Genomic DNA, 22,555 nt, shown 5'->3' with positions numbered 1-22,555 from the left:
TTTTTACATGCCTTAAAAAAGAATTTTTTGGAGTTCTCTACACATAACGTTTAAATCGTAGTGTTTATGATTAAAAGGTATTTTACATTTATTATTGCTAGATGAATTATAGTGACCTTAATCGCTTATGCTCTGATTTCACAGAGGTTTTACTTGGAAGCTCAACATTCTTGTAAAAACAAATGCATCATCAAAAATGTGAGTCCTTATTCCTTAGGCAGGAGCGAAAAAAAGAAAAAGAAAAAAATTAAAATAAATGTGAGTCTTATCTTTTCTTTGGCATTTAGAAATAGAACGGAAAATTGAAAGATTTTAGAAAAGTCTTATTTCTTACTGAATAGAACAGCTCTGTCTCTGATTCAGTGAGTATGACATAATGACTGCTTTTTTATTTTTTTTATTTTTAATTTTTTATTTAAGAGATGGAGGTCTCCTCTCTTTGTTGCCCAGGCTGTTTTCCAACTTCTGGGCTCAGCCATCCTCTTGCCTCAGCCCTCCCAGTAACTGGGACTACAGGTGCACATCAGTGTGCCTGGTTCAGTAATGGCTGATTACAAAAAGAGATTATTAAAAAGACAATATCATAACAACTTTTGTTGTTGTTGTTGTTGTTGTTTTGAGACGGATTGGGTCTTACCCTGCCACGCAGACTGAAGTGCAGTGGTCTGATCATGGCTCACTGCAGTCTCCTCCTCTTGGGTTCAGGTGATCCTCCCCCCCTCAGCCTCCAGGGTAACTTTCTATATTTTTTGTGGAGGTCTCACTTTGTTGCGCAGGCTGGTCTTGAACTCCTAGGCTCAAGCAGTCCACCCACCTTGGCCTCCCAAAGTGCTGGGATTATGGGCTTGGGCCACTGCACCTGGCTGAAATAATTTTGATAAAAGGGAAAAGAACTAATCCCCCTTCTCACAACAGCAATATTTGTTTTACATATTCCACTTCTTGTTTATATACTTATTTTTACATTGTAGATCATAGTATATACAATTTCTGAGATTTCTTTTCTTTTTTTTTCTTTTTTTTTTTTTAAAGATGGTCTTGTTCTGTCACCCAGGCTGGAGTACTGGAGTACAGTGGCACAGTCATAGCTTGCTGCATCCTTTACCGTCTGGGCTCAGGTGATCTCCTGCCTCAGCCTTCAGAGCAAGTTAGAACTACAAGCGTGTGCTGCTATGCCCAACTAAAAGACACAGTTCTGGAATTCTCACTAACATTATGCCGTAAACAGTTTTTACATGGTCAGACTGATAAGCAGGTGGCCAAGAGAAGTTACGACCTTTGTAGTAACTATACTGAGAAGCTATGTATACAGCATGGTTTGCCATTTATGCTTGCTTTTTGGGTCCCCCCCCAACCCCACAGAATTTCACTAAGTCACCCAGTCTGGAGTGCAGTGGCGTGATTTCAGCTCACTGCTACCTAAGAAAACCAGTCTTGGTACTTTCATAGTCATTCCACATTTTACAGTACTACTGTTTGATGTCCTCTGATTTATCATACATGGCTTTGAATTACTGTTGAACACTTTCAGAAGTCATATCAATTCTCAAAACAAGGAAAAATATGCGGCTGGATCTATTCTGAAAGAGCAATTTTTAAAGAATGTTTTGAAGCTGGGTGTGGTGGCTCACACCTGTAATGCCAAGCACTTTGGGAGGCCAATGCGGGTGGATCACCGGAGGTCAGGAGCTTGAGACCAGTCTGGCCAACATGGTGAAACCCTGTATCTGCTAAAAATACAAAAATTAGCTGGGCATGGTGGTGGGCGCCTGTAATCCCAGCTACTCAGGAGGCTGAGGCAGGAGAATCTCGTGAACCCAGGAGACAGAGGCTGCAGTGAGCTGAGATTGGGCCACTGCACTCCAGCCTGGGTGACAGAGCGAGACTCTGTCTCAAAAAAATTAAATTAAATTAAATTAAATTAAAAGTATTTTGAGCCATGGCAGTATTCCATTAGCACCAACTTTGGGCTGACATCTACCACACATATACACTAGTGCACATGTGTAATCAGAATAATTCATGGAGTGAAGGTGAGGGATACATAGACACTGTAGAACAAGTGCAAAATAAACCAGAAGGTAAGGACAAATGTGAGGGCAGAGAAAGTAGAGGCTGAGAAGAGTACAAGAGGCTCCTGGTACAGACATTCATAGAGCTTTGTGCACAGTGGCAATCACACCCTTCAGAAAATGATAGAGCCCCATTGTAGGAGAGGCCTTAGTCTATCAGACTGGTGAGCACATATTTATTATAAAAATTAGGAGCTGTCATGTTTGTAGTATTAGCTTGGTGGCCAATTTCCATTCATACTCCTTTTTTTTTTTTTTTTGAGACGGAGTCTCACTCTGTGGCCCACGCCGGAGTGCAAAGGCATGATCTCAGCTCCCTGCAGCCTCTGCCTCCTGGGTTCAAGCAATTCTCCTGTCTCAGCCTCCTGAGTAGCTGGGATTACAGGCGTGCGCCACCGTGCCCGGCTCATTTTGTATTTTTAGTAGAGACGGGGTTTCTCCATTTTGGTCAGGTTGGTCGTGAACTCCCGAACTCAGGTGATCCTCCCGCCTTGGCCTCCCAAAGTGCTGGGATTATAGGTGTGAACCACTGTGCCCAGCCTCATTCATATTCTTTTGTACGGAACATTTCCTTTCTCTTGGGTTAATATTAAAATGTGATTAAGTTCTCTGTGTCTGGAAAGGTGGTCACAGTATTATAGATGTTAAGAGAAAACTTCAGGAATTTTAACAATAGTTTCAATAGGTGATAATTAAGTTTCAGGATTTCTTTTTTTGTTTTTTGAGACCAAGTCTCACCCTGTCACCCAGGCTGGAGTACAGTGGTGCGATCTTGGCTCACTGCAATCTCTGCCTCCCTGGTTCAAGTGATTCTCCTGCCTCAGCCTCCGAAGCGGCTGGGACCACAGACACGAATGCCTGGCTAAATTTTTTGTATTTTTAACGGAGATGGGGTTTCATCTTGTTGGCCAGGCTGATCTCAAACTCTTGACCTCAGGTGATCCACCCACCTCAGCCTCCCAAATTGCTGGGATTACAGGCGTGAGCCACCACGCCTGGCTGAAGTTTCAGAAATTTAAGGGAGGTAATTTTGAGTTGCAAATGCAATCTTATTAGTAAATTCATTTTTTATTGATAGACTGCTATGTGCCAGGCGTGGTTCATATCTTAAGGATACAATTGTGAGCAAGCCATGGTGTCTGTCCTCAGAAGGCTTAAAGGTTAACAGGAATAGAGACACATGAACAGGTATTAGAATCCAGTGAGAGAATGGTAAGGAGCTGATACGGGAGCACTAAAGAGGGAGGTCAAGAAAGGCTTCCCAGAAGAAATAATTTTTTATCTAAATCCCTAAAATCTGGAAGACGTTTCTGGTAGGAGGAACGTGCAGAGACTTGGAAGAGAATTGGGCAGATATATATACAGACAGAGATGAGAGAGGTGAGACAGTAGGTTTAGGGAATTGATCATTCCAAATGAGTAAAGCACAGCTAGTGCAATAAATGGACTTATAGGAGATAAATGGGAGATTGGATTGGGCCTTGTAAGCCATGTTAAAAAAAATCTTGGCTTTATTCTGAGAATAGTGGGGAGTCAAGGGTTTTAATTAGAAGAGTGAGACTGGGCACTGTGACTCACACCTATAATTCCTGCACTTTGGGAGGCTGAGGTGGGAGGATCCCTTAAGGCCAGGAGCTTGAGATCAGCCTGGGCAGCATAGTGAGACCCCATCTCTACAAAATATATTAAAAATGTATTTATTAAAAAGGAGTTACATCTGATTTGGCCTTTTTTTTTTTTTTAAAGAGTTACTTGACTGTAGTGGAGAAGAGATAGGTTCAGAGATCAGTATTGTATAATCAGTATAATACTGTTGTATTAACCCAGGAAAGATAGATAGTGGTGTCCTGAAAAAAGTTAGTGGCAGAGAAGTGGACTCCAAAAGATATGGGAAGAAATCAGAGTCAAAATGAAGTTTAGCATTCTATTTTGGACACGGAGGTATGTAAGAGGGCTATTTATGAAGGTATGGAATAGCAGAAAGGTGTGGGGAGAAGGCGGTTAGCTCAGTTTTGGATAAGTTAAGGTGCTGCTGATAAGACTTCCAAATGGAGCTGTTCAAGCAGATGAATATTTGGATCTAGAAAGAAGTGTGACAAATCTGTCGTATTGATGGCAGTTAAAGTTATAAAAATGGGGCCGGGCGCGGTGGCTCACACCTGTAATCCCAGCACTTTGGGAGGCCAACGTGGGTGGATCACCTGAGGTCAGGAGTTTGAGACTAGCCTGACCAACATGGTGAAACCCCATCTCTACTAAAAATACAAAATTAGCCAGGCATCGTGGCGTGTGCCTGTAATCCCAGCCAGTCAGGAGATTGAGGCAGGAGAATTGCTTGAACCTGGGAGGCGGAGGTTGTAGTGAGCCAAGATCGCTCCATTGCGCTCCAACCTGGGTGACGGAGCGAGACTCTGTCTTAAAAAAAAAAAAAAAAAAAAAAAAAAGTTGTAACAATGGATGAGGCAAGGCCTAGTGGCTCACACCTGTAATCCTAGCACTTCAGGATGCCAAGATGGAAGGATTACTTGAGGTCAGAAATTCAAGAGCAGCTTGGACAGCATAGCAAAGAGCCTGTCTCTACAAAAAGTAAAAAAAAAAATTAACTGGGCCTGGTGGTGCACGCCTGTAATCCTGGTTGACTTGGGAAGATTACTTGAGCCCAGAACTTTGAGGCTACAGTGAGCTATGCTCCTGCTGCTACCCTCCAGCCTGGGTGACAGAGAGAGACCTTGTCTCTAAAAAAAAAAAAAAAAAAAAAAATTAGGAAAAGAGAAAGGATGGCACCTTGCAGGAGAGAGTGTAGTGTGGGAAATAGCAGACTCCAGGACACAGTGCTGAGGGGACACCGACATCTGGGGGACTGCAAAGAGGAAAGTGCAGAGAAGACTCAGGAAAAACTAAAGATGTAGGAGGAAAACCAGGAGAATATCATGGCACTTAAAACATCAGTGGTCACGCATGGTGGCTCACACCTGTAATCCCAGCACTTTGGGAGGCTGAGGTGGGTGGATCACACGAGGTTAGGAGTTTGAGACCAGCCTGGCCAATATGGTGAAACCCCATCTCCACTAAATATACAAAAAATGAGCCGGGCATGGTGGTGAGCACCTGTAATCCCAGCTACTCGGGAGGCTGAGGCAGGAGAATCGCTGGAACCTGGGAGGTGGAGCTTGCAGTGAGCCGAGATCATGCCACTGCTCTCCAGCCTGGGCAGGATGAGAGTGTGACTCTGTCTCAAAAGAAAAAGAAAAGAAAAGTGAAAAATTATTTTGTAAATGGAATAATAATTACTCTCTAATTTGTCCTTTGTTTAGCTAGCACAATTAGCTTCAAGATGGCTCTCCTGTCCCTGTGGCACTTCAGAATCTTAGTGTTGATAAAATTCACATCTGTGCAGGACTTTAAGTGCTCCAAGGTACTTTGGGTTTATCTGCTCACCCTGTCAGGTGGATAAGTCAGGTGGAGGTTGAAGGCCAGGCAGGTAAGCAACTGGTCTCCAAGACTGGGATTGTCCTGCTGTGCCCCACCTTATGCTCCCTGAGGCTCTGAGCCGAGTTTCAGGCCTCTGCCATGTCCCTACTCTTCCATGCCCCAGCTCCACAGTTTCCCAAGGATACAGTGAAGCCAGCTGGCACCTGATGGTCAGGCAGGAGGGGAACAAGTACCCCCATGCCCATCACAGCCAAGAAAAGAGGCACAGTGGCCAGGCCACAATCTGGAGTGGGTGAGAGGCCAGCTCCACCCATCCCAGTGGGATGCCTGGCCCTGCAGCTCCAGAGAGGGTCCGCTGGTCCACACAGGCACTATCCACACGCTCCTCTCAGGGACCGGCTTGTTGGAGGGCCTGTTGCCAGTGTTCTTATACATGGTAGATGCTCAGTAAATGTTTGCTGGCGTGGAAACATTTACGCGTTGCGGCGACCTGCCAGTTTAGCCACATGCCTGGCCTTCTGCCCTCCCAGGGCAGCTGTACCTCAGCCCCTTGTGGTGGACGATCCCCAGATCAGGTGGTGACGGGCCCACTAGGTTGGGCTGTTGTGTCCTCTGGCTGTGGCTCGGTCAGGCTGGCATGCAGCCAGGCGAGGACTTGGCGGGCTGGGCTGCCTGTAGCCTAATCTGTTTTTAGTCTCCTGTTTTCCAGAATGTCATGTAAGTGGAATCACAATATGTAGCTTTTTGAATCTGGCTTCTTGCTCTTAAGCTATTGCATTTAAGATTCATTCATGTTGTCGTGGTTCGTAGCTCCTTCCTATTTATTGGGGAATAGTATACCATTGTATGGTTGTACTGTGGTTTGTTTATGCGTTTATCAAATGAAGGATACTTTCCAGTTTGGGAACATTATAAATAAAGCCAGAAACAGTAGTATACAAGTGTGTGAATATCTTTTGAAAAATACCTAGGAGTGTGTTTATTGGATCGTATAATAATAGTTATATTAACTTTCTAAGAAGCTGACAAAGAATTTGTGGCTTTCTGGTATAGTGACCTTCTAAAGTCACTTTGGAAAGTATAGTGGCTTTGAGAGGCTGTGGGAGGATTGCTGGAGGCCAGGAGTTTGACACCAACCTGGACAACAAAGAGAGACCCCCCCATCTCTATTAAAAAAATAATAATAGTCCAGGCACGGTGGCTCATGCCTGTAATCCTAGCACTTTGGGAGGCCGAGGCGGGCGGATCACGAGGTAAGGAGATCAAGACCATCCTGGCTAACATGGTGAAACCATGTCTCTACTGAAAAATAGAAAAAATTAGCTGGGCGTAGCATCAGGCGCCTGTAGTCCCAGCTACTTGGGAGGCTGAGGCAGGAGAATGGCGTGAACCTGGGAGGCAGAGGTTGCAGTGAGCCGAGATGGTGCCACCGCACTCCAGCCTGGGCGACAGCGAGACTATGTCTCAAAAAAAAAATTAAAAAATAAAAATAATAGTAATAATAAAAGAGAGTTCCAGTTCTGCATTCTTGCCATCATTTGGTATTTTTAGTTGTCTTTTTTTTCTTTTGATACAAAATCTCTCTCTCTTGCCCAGGGTGGAGTGCAGCCGTGTTGTCATAACTTACTACACCCTCAAGCTCATGGGGTCAAGTGATCCTCCTGCCTCAGCCTCCTATGTAGTTGGGACTACAGGCACACACCACCATGCCCAGCTAATGTTTTATTTTCTGTATAGATGAGGTCTTCCTGTGTTGCCCAGGCTGGTCTCAAACTCCTGCCTTGGTCTCCCACAGTGCTGGGGTTACCGGTGTGAGCCTCCACGCCTGGGGTTTTTTTGTTTGTTTGTTTGTTTGTTTTTTTGAGATGGAGTCTCGCTCTGTTGCCCAGGCTGGAGTGCAGTGGCCGGATCCCAGCTCACTCAAGCTCCGCCTCCCGGGTTTACGCCATTCTCCTGCCTCAGCCTCCCAAGTAGCTGGGACTACAGGCGCCCGCCACCTCACCCGGCTAGTTTTTTGTATGTTTTTTAGTAGAGACGGGGTTTCATCGTGTTAGCCAGGATGGTCTCGATCTCCTGACCTTGTGATCTGCCCGTCTCGGCCTCCCAAAGTGCTGGGATTATAGACGTGAGCCACCGCGCCCGGCCTGTTTTTTGTTTTTGAGATGGAGTCTCACCCTGTCACCCAGGCTGGAGTGCAGTGGCGTGATCTCGGTTTATTGCAACCTCTGCCTACTGGGTTCAAGCGATTCTCCTGCCTCACCCTCCCAAGTAATTGGGACTACAGGCGCATACCACCATGCCTGGATAATTTTTGTGTTTTTATTAGAGACAGGGTTTCACCATGTTGGCCAATCTGGTCTTGAACTCCTGGCCTCAAGTGATCTGCCCACCTCAACCTCCCAAAGTGTTGGGATTACTATGAGCTACCATGCCTGGCCATTTTTTTTTTTTAAAGCTATTTCAATAAGTGTGTAATGATATGTCATTGTGGTCTTAATTTGCATTTCTCAGATGACTAATGATATGGGGCATTTTTCATGTAATAACGTACCATCTATAAATCTTTTTTTTTTTTTTTTTTTTTTTTTTGAGATGGAGTCTCGCTCTGTTGCCAGGCTGGAGTGCAGTGGTGCGATCTCAGCTCACTGCAGCTTCCACCTCCTGAGTTTAAGCTGTTCTCCTGCCTCAGCCTCCCAAGTAGCTGGGACTACAGGCGCCTGCCACCACACCCAGCTAATTTTTTGTATTTTTAGTAGAGACGGGGGTTTCTTCATGTTGGCCAGGATGCTCTTGATCTCCTGACCTTGTGATCTGCCTGCCTCGGCCTCCCAAAGTGCTGGGATTACGGGTGTGAGCCAACGCGCCTGGCCACCATCCATAAATCTTTCAAGCCCCAACTTTTAATTAGATTCAGCAGACATAAAATTACTCTATCAAATTGCTGTAAATGTTTCTGAATGCTTCCACTGGAATTTGTATTTTTATCTTGTCACAGACTAGTAAGAGATAGCTGGTCTAAGGACTACTGTTTGGGTAGCACTGGCCTAGGTGATGGCAGAGCAGGAACTGGAACTCTGGCATCTTGGCTCCTAGGCGCATGCATTTCCCACCATTAGCACTAGTTCCCGCACCACTGGGTCCTTTTGTGAACTCATGAATGTTTGCCCTATCCCCTAACTTAATAATTCGATTTCTCTGTACTCACTTAGTTTTTTTTGGTATGCATTTAAAAATGTTTTCAATATTTGAAAGCTTAAAACTCCAGGATTAGAGGCTGAGGTTAAAATTTCAGCTTATTTCTCACGACTATCATCCACTCCCATATCCTTGGCAAGTAGTTTAGCTTCCTTTGGTATCATTGCTGGGGAAAATGTGGAGTGGAAAAGTAACCTCTTGTCCCTGTCATTTCTGTAGAGGGGTGAGGACGATTGTTTTAAAAGTCTCTGTGGCTGCTGTACTTTGGTTTTGGATGGTGGTGAGGAGATGGTCGCTGTCCTTTCGGCACTGAGCGTGGTGCAGATAGTGTGCGTAAGAATATAAACTAGAAGGTAGCAGCATGAAAATGGCCATCGTAAATTGTGTGCCACAGCTGGGTTAAGTAATGCCCTTTGGTGCCATTCATTAGCAAGTGTAAGACAGATGGAGAGAAGGACAGATAAGGGAAGTTTCAGAAGGGGGTTCATGTGGTGAGAAACAAAGTAGGACTCCTGTCATGGGGTATAGATGACTGGATTAGATTAAGCTACCCTGCTGCTGCCTACAATATTGGAGCCTCAAAATAAGCCCATTTTAAATTTTTTTTTTTTTTTTTTTTTTTGTTTTTTTTTTTGAGACGGAGTCTTGCTCTGTCACTCAGGCTGGAGTGCAATGGCGCAATCTTGGCTTACGGCAACCTCCACCTCCCAGGGTCAAACGATTCTCCTGCCTCAGACTCCTGAGTAGCTGGGATTACAGGCACGCATCACCATGACTGGCTAATTTTTTTGGTACTTACAGTAGAGATGGGGTATCACCATATTGGCTGGTCTCTCCTGACTTCAGGTGATCGTCCACCTTGGCCTCCCAAAGTGCTGGGATTACAGACGTGAGACACCGTGCCCAGTCCCAATAAGCCCATTTTCAACAAGTTTGCAAAAGAGTTTAAATCTGTAAACTTGTCAAACTTGTTTTATTAGCCCCACTTAAAAAAAAAAAAAAAGAAAGAAAAAAGTTATGTTCTTCTAACTGTAGTAAGTCCAAATTCTTTACAGCTGATCCATCAGTAATTGTTAAGCACCTCTCGGGTGTATAGGTAAAATGTAGGTAAAATGTGTAACTTCACTAAACTTGTTTATCACTGTTCCTTGCCTTACATCATTTAGCCCTCCTTACTTTTCAACGTCTTCCCTGTCAGTTAACCTTCACTTCTTCATATTCCTCTGTGTAGCTCAGTGGTAGTGTTATAGGCAATTACAGTAGGACAGTTCTATCCATTCCAGAAGTTTAACACTTTTAGTTGCCTTGCTGACAAATTACTGCAAATTGAGTGGTTTAACACACATTTATTCTGTCATGGTTCTGGAGGCTGGAAGTCTGAAATGAAGGTTCGAGTAGTCTTTTGGGGGACATTTTTCAGTCCACCACATCACCCCTGGCTTCTCTCCACGAAATTCCAGTAGTGTCCCCAACTCCCCAGGCATGAAACGCCAAAAATGGTCTCTCATGTTACTGAATGCCTCCAGGGCTTCGACACTGAGAACCACTGGAACCTTTAATTCTCTTTCAGTTAGCTCCTGTTTCTAAAATGATTCACCAAGTGTTACGCTAAGAACAACTGATGATACAGGAACAGATGGCTTAGTTTGGCTTTATTTAAGAAAGTGAATGGTATACTTTGCTTCATGGACTTCTTGCTAGCACTACCTTTGTTCAGACTTACCAAGATTTAGCATGTGCTTCCTTTTTAAAAAATCTGTGTGTGTAGTGGCACTTTTTTTGGAAAGCTCTTGCAGGTCACTGTCTTGACAGAATCCAAAGATGGAAGTCATCCTGTCACATTATTTATTTATTTATTTAGAGATGAGATCTTGCTCTGTGGCCCAGGCTGGAGTGTAGTGGCGTGATCTTGGCTCACTGCAACCTACACCTTCTGGGTCCAAGTGATTCTCCCACCTCGGCCTCCCTAGTAGCTGGGACTACCGACGCCCACCACCAGGCCCAGCTAATTTTGGTTATTTTTAGTAGAGATGGGGTTTCGCCATGTGGGCAGGCTGGTCTCCAACTCCTGGACTCAAGTGATCCGCCCACCTTGGCCTCCCAAAGTGCTGGGATTACAGGCATGAGCCACCACGCCTGACCTCAGATTGTTACCTTTCTACAGTCTTCACACAACCATTTAATGTGAGAACCTAACCATTTCAGGAATGGTTAGGTATGGTAGCACCATCTCAGGAATATGCTCCCTAAAGGTTAGGTTCTCACATTAAATGGTTGTGTGAAGACTGTAGAAAGGATGGCAAAATAGTCTTTCCCCATCCTCTAACTCTGGACCCTGAGTGTTGACATCATCTGCCCCAAAATATTACAGTTGTTATTTCCTTTACTATAGTTTTATTTGTTGTGCATTGTAATGCCATTCGCTGTAGAATCCTTTTAATAAATTCTTTTGTAATGTTTAACTCTATAGACCTATGAATCTTAGAAATTTTAGAATACATACTGTACTTCTCTTTAGTTTTCTACTGCCTTTATATCAGCTCTCAATGCTTCTCAGTCACACTGGAGTGCTGTTACAGATTTCTTTGAGGCAGATCCCTTGCATGTATCATTTTGTTCTCTATGCATACCATTCACTTTCTAGTGTAATAGTTTTTTGCTGTCTTCATTGTACTGCTCTTAAAAAAAATGAGTGTTTAACTCGAATGAGACACATGTTCATAGCATCAGATGAGTGAGAAAAAGAAAAATGAGATGTCTTTCTCTGCCTGTTTACTGTCAAAAATGTATTTCTCCATAAGCTATATATATTCACACTTTATACGTCCATGTCATTTATATACAGAGTACTGTAAACTTGGGACTGTCTGTCTGTCTCCCTGCCTCCCTCCCTCCCTCCTTTCCTTCCTTCCTTCCTTGCCTTGTCTTCTTTTCTTTCTTGAGACGGAGTCTTGCTGTGTCACCCAGGCTGGAGTGCAGTGGCATGATCTCGGCTCACAGCAACCTCTGCCTCCTGGGTTCCAGCGATTCTCCCACCCCAGCCTCCCGAGTAGCTGGGATTACAGACTCCTACCATCATGCCCAGCTAATTTTGTGTTTTTAGTAGAGACAGGGTTTCACATGTTGGTCAGGCTGGTCTTGAACTCCTGACTTCAAGTGAGCCACCGTGCCTGGCCAGTCTATTAATAGCTAACTGCTGATTGAGAGGTGTCTCAAGTTCTTTAATGTGAATTTTCTTTTTCTTTTAAGAGACAGGATTTTACTCTGTCACCCAGGTTGGAGTGGTATGATCATAGCTCACAGCAGCCTCAAAACTCCTGGACTTAAGCAATCCTTCCACTTCAGCCTCCCGAGTAGCTGGGACTATAGGCACTTGCCACCATGCCTGGCTAATCTTTTTATTTTTTGTAGAGATGAGGTTTTTTACCATGTTGCCCAGACTGATCTCAAACTTGTGAGCTCAAGCAGTCTGTCTGCCTCTGCCTTCCAAAGTGCTGGGATTACAGTGTGAGCCACCACACCCAGCTGAATTCTCTTAATTCACAGTGGCATTTCATGAAGTTGATAAATCCCTATTTTATAACTGAGGAAACTGATGCCTAGAGAAATTAGTAACTTGCTCAGAGTCACACTAGTGAATGACAGAAGTAGGAGTCAAACCCAGGTTTATCTGAGTAGTTTCCAGGCTCTTACTAAATCATGTCTATTCTGTATTCCTTAGCATGAGTACAGAAGGGAATTTGAAGAATATTTTCTCTTTGTTACTGAGCATAAGACAGGGCAGAGGCAGGCCGGGCGCGGTGGCTCACGCCTGTAATCCCAGCACTTTGGGAGGCTGAGGCGGGTGGATCATGAGGTCAGGAGATCGAAACCATGCTGGCTAACACGGTGAAACCCCGTCTCTACTAAAAATATGAAAAAATTAGCCAGGCGTGGTGGCGGGCGCCTGTAGTCCCAGCTACTCTGGAGGCTGAGGCAGGAGAATGGCGCGAACCCGGGAGGCGGAGCTTGCAGTGAGCCGAGATCACGCCACTGCACTCCAGCCTGGGGAACAGAGCGAGACTCCATCTCAAAAAAAAAAAAAAAAAAAAAGGCAGGGCAGAGGCAAAGGTTTTTATACATTAATTTTAACTTCTTGCTGTGTCTGTGGCTCCAGGTGCTTAATGTCTTTTCATGCCCTAAGTTGCCCTCACGTGGCACTGCAGGGCTTTCTTACCTCTTCCCTGAAAGGCACTCGTGACACTAAAGCTACTTATATCCCTCTTCTTCTAAATCAACGCCCTTTTCCTCTATGTAGCAACTCTAAATTCACTGTTACTAGCTTCTAAGAGAAGGCAATGTGATTGAATTAATTTAGATTATGAAATGATTGATACATCCTTAACTCTAGTAAGTCTTCATATTTTTAAATAGGATGTTTGTTTACCCAAATTAATCTCTGAATTGGAAGTATTTTAGGCAGCATAATAACATGAAAAAAAAATAGGCACTTAGGGAAAGACTTTTGGGCTAGGCAGACTAAAATGTTGACAGGCCTGCTTGCTTGAGGATTGACTTCACAAGTTTCTGATTCTCATCAGAACCCACAAATTCTCTAAATGGTTCCCCTGGCAGTGGCATTGGAGTTCTGGTAGGTGAAGGGTGGTGGAAAGGGTGGCAACAATATTTGTATGTAGTGGCATTTTTAAGTTGAATTTCCTTTTTTTTTTTTTTTTGAGACAGTCTTGCTCAGTCGCCTAGGTTGGAGTGCAATGGTGTGATCTCAGCTCATTGCAACCTCTGCCTCCTGGGTTCAAGTGATTCTCCCGCCTCAGCCTCCCTAGTAGCTGGGATTATACGCTCCCACCATCATGCCTGGCTAATTTTTGCAGGGACGGAGTTTCACCATGTTGGCCAGGCTGGTCTCGAACTCCTGACCTCAGGTGATCTGCCCCCCCTCAGCCTCCCAAAGTGCTGGGATTACAGGCATGAGCCACCATGCCTGGTGTAAGTTGAATTTCCTATGACCAGATAAATTTGTGAGTGAAAGTAGCCAGCGCTGGTTGCTGTTATGGCAGAAGTGAGTTTAATTTCACCATCAACATGTTCTTTCTCGCTTTTGTTTGTTTGTTTGTTTTCTTGAGACGGAGTCTTGCTCTGTCGCCCAGCGGCTGGAGGCAGGGCCGGAATCTCAGGCTCACTGCAAGCTCCGCTCCCGGGTTCACGCATTCGCGCTGCTCAGGCTCCGAGTAGCTGGGACTCAGCAGGCGCCGACACTCGTCGTCTCGGTTTTTTGTATTTTTAGTAGAGACGGTTTCAACCATTTGGCCAGGAGTCTCGATCTCCTGAACCAGCGTGATCACCGTCTCGGCCCCAAAGTGCGGGATTGACAGCTTGAGCGCACCGCTTGCCCGCTTCCTTTCTGCTTTGGTGCTGTGTAGTGCAGTATGAGCACTTAGACAAGAGCCAAAATAGTGTAAATTTGGCCACTTAATTCTCTGAAAAGGAAGTTTGGTCCATACCTTGAGAAGCTAGTTTTAGGGTTCATTGGGAGGCAGATGTTAACAGATTGTGCATCTCTGCTAGAACAAGCAGCCAACAGTAGCCTTCCTGTAAGAAACCTTTAATTTTCAGCTGCTGTCTAAATTAAAATGGTAGAGTACAGTAGTCACTGAACTTTTTTTTTTTTTGAGACAGAATCTTGTACTGTCTCCCAGGCTGGAGTGCAGTGGCACGATCTGGGCTCACTGAAAGCTCCGCCTCCCGGGTTCACACCATTCTCCTGCCCCAGCCTCCCGAGTAGCTGGGACTACAGGCGCCCGCCACCATGCCTGGCTAATATTTTGTATTTTTTTAGTGGAGACGGGGTTTCACTGTGTTAGCCAGGATAGTGTTCATCTCCTGACCTCGTGATCCGCCTGCCTCAGCCTCCCAAAGTGCTGGGATTACAGACGTGAGCCACCACGCCCAGCCTTTTTTTTTTTGAGATGGGAGTCTCGCTCTGTTGCCAGGCTGGAGTGCAGTGGCGCAATCTAAGCTCACCGCAACCTCTGACTCCCTGGTTCAAGTGATTTTCCTGCTTCAGACTCCCGAGTAGCTGGGATTACAGGCACATGCCACCACACCCAGCCAATTTTTTTTTTTTTTTGTATTTTTTTTTAGTAGAGATGGGGTTTCACCATGTTGGCCAGGTTGGTCTTGATCTCCTGACCTCGTGATCCACCCATCTTGGCCTCCCAAAGTGCTGGGCATGAGCCACCGCGCCTGGCCCACTGAACTTTTATAGACTAGCATTTAAGAAGTATGATAATATGGCCGGGCGTGGTGGCTCACGCCTGTAATCCCAGCACTTTGGGAGGCCGAGGTGGGGAGATCACAAGGTCAGGAGATTGAGACCATCCTGGCCAACACGGTGAAACCCCGTCTCTACTAAAAATACAAAAATTAGTTGAGCATGGTGGCGGCGCCTATAGTCCCAGCTACTCGGGAGGCTGAGGCAGAAGAACCGCTTGAACCTGGGAGACGGAAGTTGCAGTGAGGCAAAATGGCGCCACTGCACTCCAGCCTGGGCAACAGAGCGAGACTCTGTCTCAAAAAAAAAAAAAAAGAAATATGATAATACAACACAATGTAACTGGAGACAGTGTACAAGTATTAGGGAAACACTGAAAGCCTCAGGTTTTGTGAGTAAGAATGTGGTAGCATATGTGTCTTGAAATTGTTTATCAAATTTATGCTGTTTTTGCCCGAAGAATTTGTATTTAGTTGCATAACATAAGGTTGGCTGTGGGGATATTAGAACTTTTCCTTTCCTTCAAAAGTTGCATTTGTGTTTTGTTTTGATATTTCATTTTTTAAAGTGTTTTATGATATTTAGAATGTTAAATTTGTGTATAGTACAATTTAACTTTTGGTTCAGCTCCACTGAGAACTTAGGAAGAAGTAACTGGGATGACAAAAGTGAGATCTGCGCTAGTTGAGTGAGCTTTTAAAGTGTGAGAGACAGAAAAGCTAGCAGAGACAAGGGTAGAGATTATGACTCACTGGAAAAGTATATATTTGTTCCTGCTTCAGAGTGAGGAGGGAGGGGAAATGTTCAGAACGTAACAGAAAGGTGGGTGTTTGGTTGGTTGTCCCAACCGCTATCCAAATCATGCAAAGATAGGGCTTCATAAAGTCCTACCAAGGGAACTGCCTAGATGATGCCGGTAGGTCCATGTGGCTGAGGGGATGATACAGAGGTGAGATGAGAGTAGAGGGATATAAAATGGGAGGGGTAAGGAACAAATCTTGTATGCAGCTTGAGAGGGATTAAAACTTTTCCAGTCAGTAAGACAGAACTGTTGAAATAGGAAGATAGACAATTGAACTTACATTATTTTGCTGTGTTGAAGGTACACCCGGCCCTCCATATCCATGGGTTCTGTATTGGTGAATTTAGCCTGTGTATTGAAAATATTCAGGGAAAAGGCCAGGTGCAGTGCAGTGGCACATGCCTTGTAATCCCCAACACTTTGGGAGGCCAAGGTGGGCAGATCACCTGAGGTCAGGAGTTCAGGACCAGCCTAGCCAACATGGCGAAACCCTGTCTCTACTAGACATACAAAATTAGCTGGGTGTGTTGGCAGACGCCTGTAATCCCAGCTACCTGGGAGGCTGAGGCAGGAGAATTGCTTGAACCTGAGAGGCAGAGGTTGCAGTGAGCAGAGATGGTACCACTGCACTCCAGCAAAAAGAACCAAAATATTCAGGGAAAAAGAAAACATTGTTGCATCTCTACTGAACACTTATAGACTTTTCTGTTTATCATTATTTTCTACAGTATAACAACTGTTTACATTGTATTAGGTGCTATAAGTAATCTAGAGATGATTTAAAGTATAGATTGTTTGCAAATACTGTACCATTTTGTATGAAGAACTTGAACATTCTCAAAGTTTGGTATCCTTGGGCGGTAATGGAACCAATGCCCCATGGATACTGGAGGGATGACTGTATATCAAAGGGGCCAAGAGGTGTGAGATACAGTAATTCATGTAAGAGATGTTGAGGGCTTGAACTAAGACTGTGGCAGTGGACATAGGAAAGGCTGGATAGGAGTGGTATTAACTAGAAGGAACTATAGGCCTCTTTGGTTAACTGATGGGATGTTCACTTGGGGGAGTGAGAAGTCTAAGAATGTTTCTCAAATTTGAGTAATATATGAAGCTCTTTGGAAAAACCTCCGTGGTCCTGTGTAACTTAAATTACCATATATACCCCGATAAAAGGCAGACTCCAAATGAAAGGCAATTGTTTTTCTCTAATTTCCCAAAAGGGTGTTTGTTTTTTCAATTTTTAAAATTGTATTAACATATACATAACAAAATTTATCATTTTAACCTTTTTTTGAGACAGAGTTTCGCTCTTGTTGCCCAGGCTGGAGTGCGATGGAGTGACCTCAGCTTTGCACTTTGGGTTCAAGCGCTTCTCCTCCCTCAGCCTCCCTAGTAGCTGGAATTACAGGTGCCCACCACACCCGGCTAATTTTTGTTATTTTTTAGTAGAGACGGGGTTTTACCATGTTGGCCAGGCTGGTTTCAAACTCCTGACCTCAAGTCATCTGCCCACATCAGCCTCCTAAAGTGCTAGGATTACAGCTGCGAGCCACCGTGCTTGGCCCATTTTAACCATTTTTAAGGGTACAGTTCAGTGGTATTAAGTACATTAATAATGTGTAACCATTACCACCGACTCTCTCTATAACTCTTTGTCTTGTAAAACTAAAACTGTATACCCATTAAACAATAACTCCCTATTCCTCATTCTACCTTCCTCCAGCCCCTGGCAACCATCATTCTACTTTCTGACTGTGATTTTTAGTGCTCTAAATATCTCACATAAGTGGAATCATACAGCATTTGTATTTTTGTGAGTGGCTTATTTCACTTAGCATAATGTCCTCAAGGTTCATTCATGTCAGAATTTCTTTCCTTTTTAAGGCTCTATGATGTTCCACTGTATGAATACACTACTTTAGTTTATCCATTCATGTGTTGGTGGGTACTTGGGTGGCTTCCATGTTTTACCTACTGTGAACAATGCTATTATGAAAATAGGCATGTAAATCTCTTTTTGAGACCCTGCTTTCAGTTCTCTGGGTATATCTCCAGAAGTGAAATTACTGGATCATATGGTAATTCTGTTGTTAGTTTTTTGAGGAATCGCCATAGTTTTCCACCCTAGTTGTACCATTTTATATTCCCATCAAGAGTGCATAGTGGTTCCAGTTTCTCCACATCCTCACCCACACTTGTTATTTTTTGTTTTTTAATAGTAGCCTTTTTAATGGGTATAAGCTGGTACTAAAAAAACAGTTGACTGTCAACTATGTGTGTTTCTAGAGATTTAAGTGAAATGATCAGGTGCTTTCTTGGGTAATTTTTATTGATTTGAAATTATTACATACATTGTATATTCAGGGCTTTTTTTTTTTTTTTTTTTTGAGATGAAGTCTCGTTTTGTCACCCAAACTGAAGTGCAGTGGTGTGATCTCAGCTTGCTGTAACCTCTGCCTCTTGGATTCAAGAGATTTTCCTGCCTCAGCTTCCCTAATAGCTGAGATTTCAGACGCCTGCCACCATGCCTGGCTGATTTTTGTTTTTCTAGTAGAAGACGGGGTTTCACCCTGTTGGCCAGGCTGGTCTGGAACTCCTGAGCTCAAATGATGCACTTGCCTTAGCCTCCCAAAGTACCAGGTTTACAGGCATGAGCCACCGCACCTGGCTGCCTTTTTTCAGTCATATTTTATGAAATGAGTTTATTCAGTTGTTTTCATTTGCACCTTAAATATTATATCTTTATCAGTTTTCAGAAAAGGCTATAGCTACTCCATGTCATCTACTAGTTTGTTTGTTTTTGAGACGAAGTCTTACTCTTGTGCCCCAGGCTGGAGTGCAGTGGCTCACTGCAACCTCTGCTCCCAGGTTAAGTGATTATCCTGCCTCAGCCTCCCGAGTAGCTGGAATTACAAGTGCCTGCCACCACGTCTGGCTAATTTTTGCATTTTTAGTAGAGAAGGGGTTTCACCATGTTGGTCAGGCTGGTCTTGAACTCCTGACCTCAGCTGATCCACCTGCCTCGGCCTCCCAAAGTGCTGGGATTACAGGTGTGAGCCACTGTGCTCGGCCATCCACTAGTGTTTTGAAGCATGTTATTTTCACTTCTTTTTAAATCTATCTTAAATCCATTAATCCAGCATATCCATTTGCTATTTATTTCCACAGTGTAACCATACTGCTTTATAAATTAATTTTAAAACATAAGTATATGCACAAAGTACAAAATTAAATTGTTATGAAAGGGTTGCCAGTGGTTTTGACTAAGGCCTACTCCCTCTCTCTCTAGTATATAGCTAATGAGTTGAAGTACTATGAGATATCACTAAGTTTATCAGACATTGATCACATGCAAGCAAGCCTGATGCCAGGTGCTGGGAGATACCAAGGCAAGAAAACCAGTTCCTCTGTTCAAGAACCGTCTATTCTTTTGGGGGAGCCAGAAAATAAACCAGCATTTACCAGTAGTATATCCATGGATATAATAGAACATTATCTCAGGGATGGGAATGGGCAGGTAGGCTAGTATACAAATCAACAAAGTAACATTTCTGTTGATTTCAGCATGCATGAACTAGATGAGGGGATGATGGGGAGGATAAGGGCATTCCAAGCATGTAATGAATTTGACTATAGTAAACTATGTAGGATGAGAAAGAAGAAAGGCAAAGCCAGAGAAATAAGCTGAGGCCTGATCACAAAGGGCTTTCCAGATCATAAAGACTTGAATTTATACTGCAGGCATCAGAAGAAAGCCATTAAGGGATTTTTTTTGTTTTTGTTTTTTTGAAACGGAGTCTCGCTCTGTTGACCAAGCTGGAGTGAAGTGGCACAATCTCAGCTCACTGCAACCTCCGCCTCCCAGGTTCAAGTGATTCTACTGCCTCAGCCTCCTGAGTAGCTGGGATTGCAGGTGTGTGCCAACACACCTGGCTAATTTTTGTATTTTTAGTAGAGACGGGGTTTCACCATGTTGATCAGGCTGGTCTCGAACTCCTAACCTCCTAACCGCCTACTTTGGCCTCCAAAAGTGCTGGGATTACAGGTGTGAGCCACCATGCCTGGTTGCCATTAAGGGATTTTAAACAGGAGGATGATACAATGAGACTTATATTTTGGAACATACCCTCCGCAGCAAGGTGGAAGATGGAATAATGATCATTTAGGAGCCTGTTGAAGTAATTGAGGTAAGTATTAAGGATTTGCCTTAGAGACAGTAGTAGTACAGAAGAGAAAACAAATGAGAGACAGTAAGAGTAGAGTTAGCACTTCGATTTCTTGCAGTAAGGATAACGTAGAGTGATAACATGAATAACCCTGCTGCTGAGAAAAACAGTGCTGAAGAATGTATGTATTCAAAAAAATTTTTAAGGCCTAGTGTGGTGATTCACTCCTGTAATCCCTGCACTTTGGGAGGCCAAGGCCAGCGGATCACCTTACGGGTGGATCACCTGAGGTCAGGAGGTCAAGACCAGCCTGGCCAACATGGTGAAACCTTGTCTCTACTAAAAATACAAAAATTAGCCCAGCGTGGTGGCAGGCACCTGTAATCTCAGCCACTTGGGAGGCCAAGACAGGATTGTTACAGTCACATTTCCCACGTGGTCTTGAAAAACTTCCAAGTCAGAAATGTGTTTAAAGTGGTCTCTGGTAGTGCCCGTGGGTGCCTTGAAAAGTCTGTCAAATCATATCCTCTTAGGATGAAATGTACCTTCAACCCAAGCTTCAGAATTCTGCAGATTAAAATTTCAAGGCACATGACATCACAGTAAAAAAATCACAAATCAGACAAAAACTGTGGCACAGTGAGCAAGATCCAGCAGAAACATGAGATAGTGACTTATAGAAACTGTAGAAATTTTACATTTTCCCTTAGTGATTCCAATAAGTTTGGTTAATATGCTTGAAGAAATGAAAGATTGAAATAGGAGCATGAATTAAGGATCTCCAAAACATGATCAAGCAGATGAGGAAGTAAACAAAAACAGAACTTCCAGTTATAAAAAATTAGCTGAAATCAAAAACTCAGTGAGCAAGGGAAGAAACAGTTTGGCACAGCTAAAGGGAAAATGTGTGAACTCGAAATAGCATTGAAGAGATTACCCACAATGCACATAGAGAGCTAAAGAGACAATGTGCATGTGAAAGGAAGGTTGAGACATAAAGGTTAGAGTGAAGACTTGTAACATACATCTAATTGGAGTTACAGAGGAAATAAGTGTGAATGGAGGGTGAGGCAGTGATCGAATAGAAATTGCTGCGACTTTTTCAGAATTGATAAAAGACAATCTTCAAGTGGTAGAGGTCCACTGAATCCCAGAGAGGATAAATAAAATCAGCCCTGACAAATCAGAGTGAAATTGCAGAAGGCTAACGACAGAGGGTCTTAAAAGCAACTAGAAACAACAGATTGCTATAAAAACATTTTTCTGTAGTCTGGCAACTGATTTCCCAGCAGCAACAACAGAAGCCAGAGGACATTGGAATGCTGTCTTCAATATTCTGGGAGAAAATAGCTGTCAGCTTTGAAATGGAATACCCAGTAAAACTGTCAGGAATGACAGCGAAATACATTTTCAGGCAGAAACTTAAGAGCATTTACCATCAAGAGAAGGAGATTCTAAGGGACGTAATTCAGATAGAAGAAAATTCATCCCAAATGGAAAGCTTGAGGTGCTTTTTAGTGGCCATAAAATGTTCAATTTACATTCTGTCATTAGACATTTTTGTTGTTTCCAACTTTTCAATATAAACTGAAGCTATGCTGGACATGTGTATGAACATGTTTATGCATATAGTATTTTATGTAGATTTTATTTTATTTTGACTAGAAGCCCGAAATTACTGAGTCAAAAAAGGAATGAGTATTTTTGTTTCTGGAATACATGTTGTAAAATTGTTTTCTTAAAGGACCTTACCAATTTACATTTCATTTAGCAGAGTCCGTTAGCTTTACTTTATTTACAAATGAGTTAGTTTGTAATAGGGACATTTTTAAATGATGAAGATTGACATTTCTTACCAGATTTTGACTTAGTTATGTCTTAGACAAAAAATGTTCCTTCTCACTTGTTTGTCATTGGTATTAAAGATGCCTTTTTTTTTCTTTGAGACAGAGTCTCGCTTTGTTGCCCAGGCTGGAGTGCAGTGGCATGACCTTGGCTCACTGCAAGCTCTGCCTACTGGGTTCAAGCGATTCTCCTACCTCAGCCTCCCGAGTAACTGGGATTGCAGGTGCATACCACCATGCTTGGCACATTTTTGTTTTTAGTAGAGACGGGGCTTCACCATGTTGGTTGGGCTGGTCTCCAACTCCTGACCTCGTGATCCACGCGCCTCGGCCTCCTAAGGTGTTGGGATCACAGGTGTGAGCCGCTGCGCCCATCCTGATGCTTTCTTTTTAACAGAAATGCTAACTGAAATGTATTCTTTCTAACAAAGCATTTCTAACTTTCTAGAACGTAGTCTTTCATTTTTCTCTATCTTTTTTCAGCTTATTCCCAAATATATACTTTGGCCATTTAAATAAAGGCCAAAAAAAAAAAAACAAAAAACAAAAAAACAGAAGTGGCCAAAAAATGCTTTACTATTTAGTTTTTGTTTTGTTATGAAGGTGATTACTCTTTAATGCTTCTGCATTCTTTCTAGCTCTGTGTATTTCACTTCAAGAATGTGTGCATTTTTTTCTAGCTTGGTGTATTTCACAAGAAATTCATTCTAAAAGGGAAAGACACTATTGATTTACTTGGGAATTCTAATATGAGCTGAAAAAAGAGGCGG

The 22,555-nt window shown here is 43.4% G+C and overlaps 1 protein-coding gene across 2 annotated transcripts in view; it reads left to right on the top strand.

Moving 5' to 3' along the window:
• UBXN7 (UBX domain protein 7) overlaps positions 1-22,555 on the top strand; it is a 77,904-nt gene that overhangs the window by 3,407 nt on the left and 51,942 nt on the right. The gene's annotated exons all lie outside the window — the stretch shown is intronic.

The sequence above is a fragment of the Rhinopithecus bieti genome, unplaced genomic scaffold (genome assembly GCF_001698545.2).
Source record: "Rhinopithecus bieti isolate Rb0 unplaced genomic scaffold, ASM169854v2 scaffold_21777, whole genome shotgun sequence".
Lineage (NCBI taxonomy): Eukaryota > Metazoa > Chordata > Mammalia > Primates > Cercopithecidae > Rhinopithecus > Rhinopithecus bieti.
Note: the sequence above shows the minus strand (reverse complement) of the source record. Positions and strands in the feature narration are given on the sequence as shown.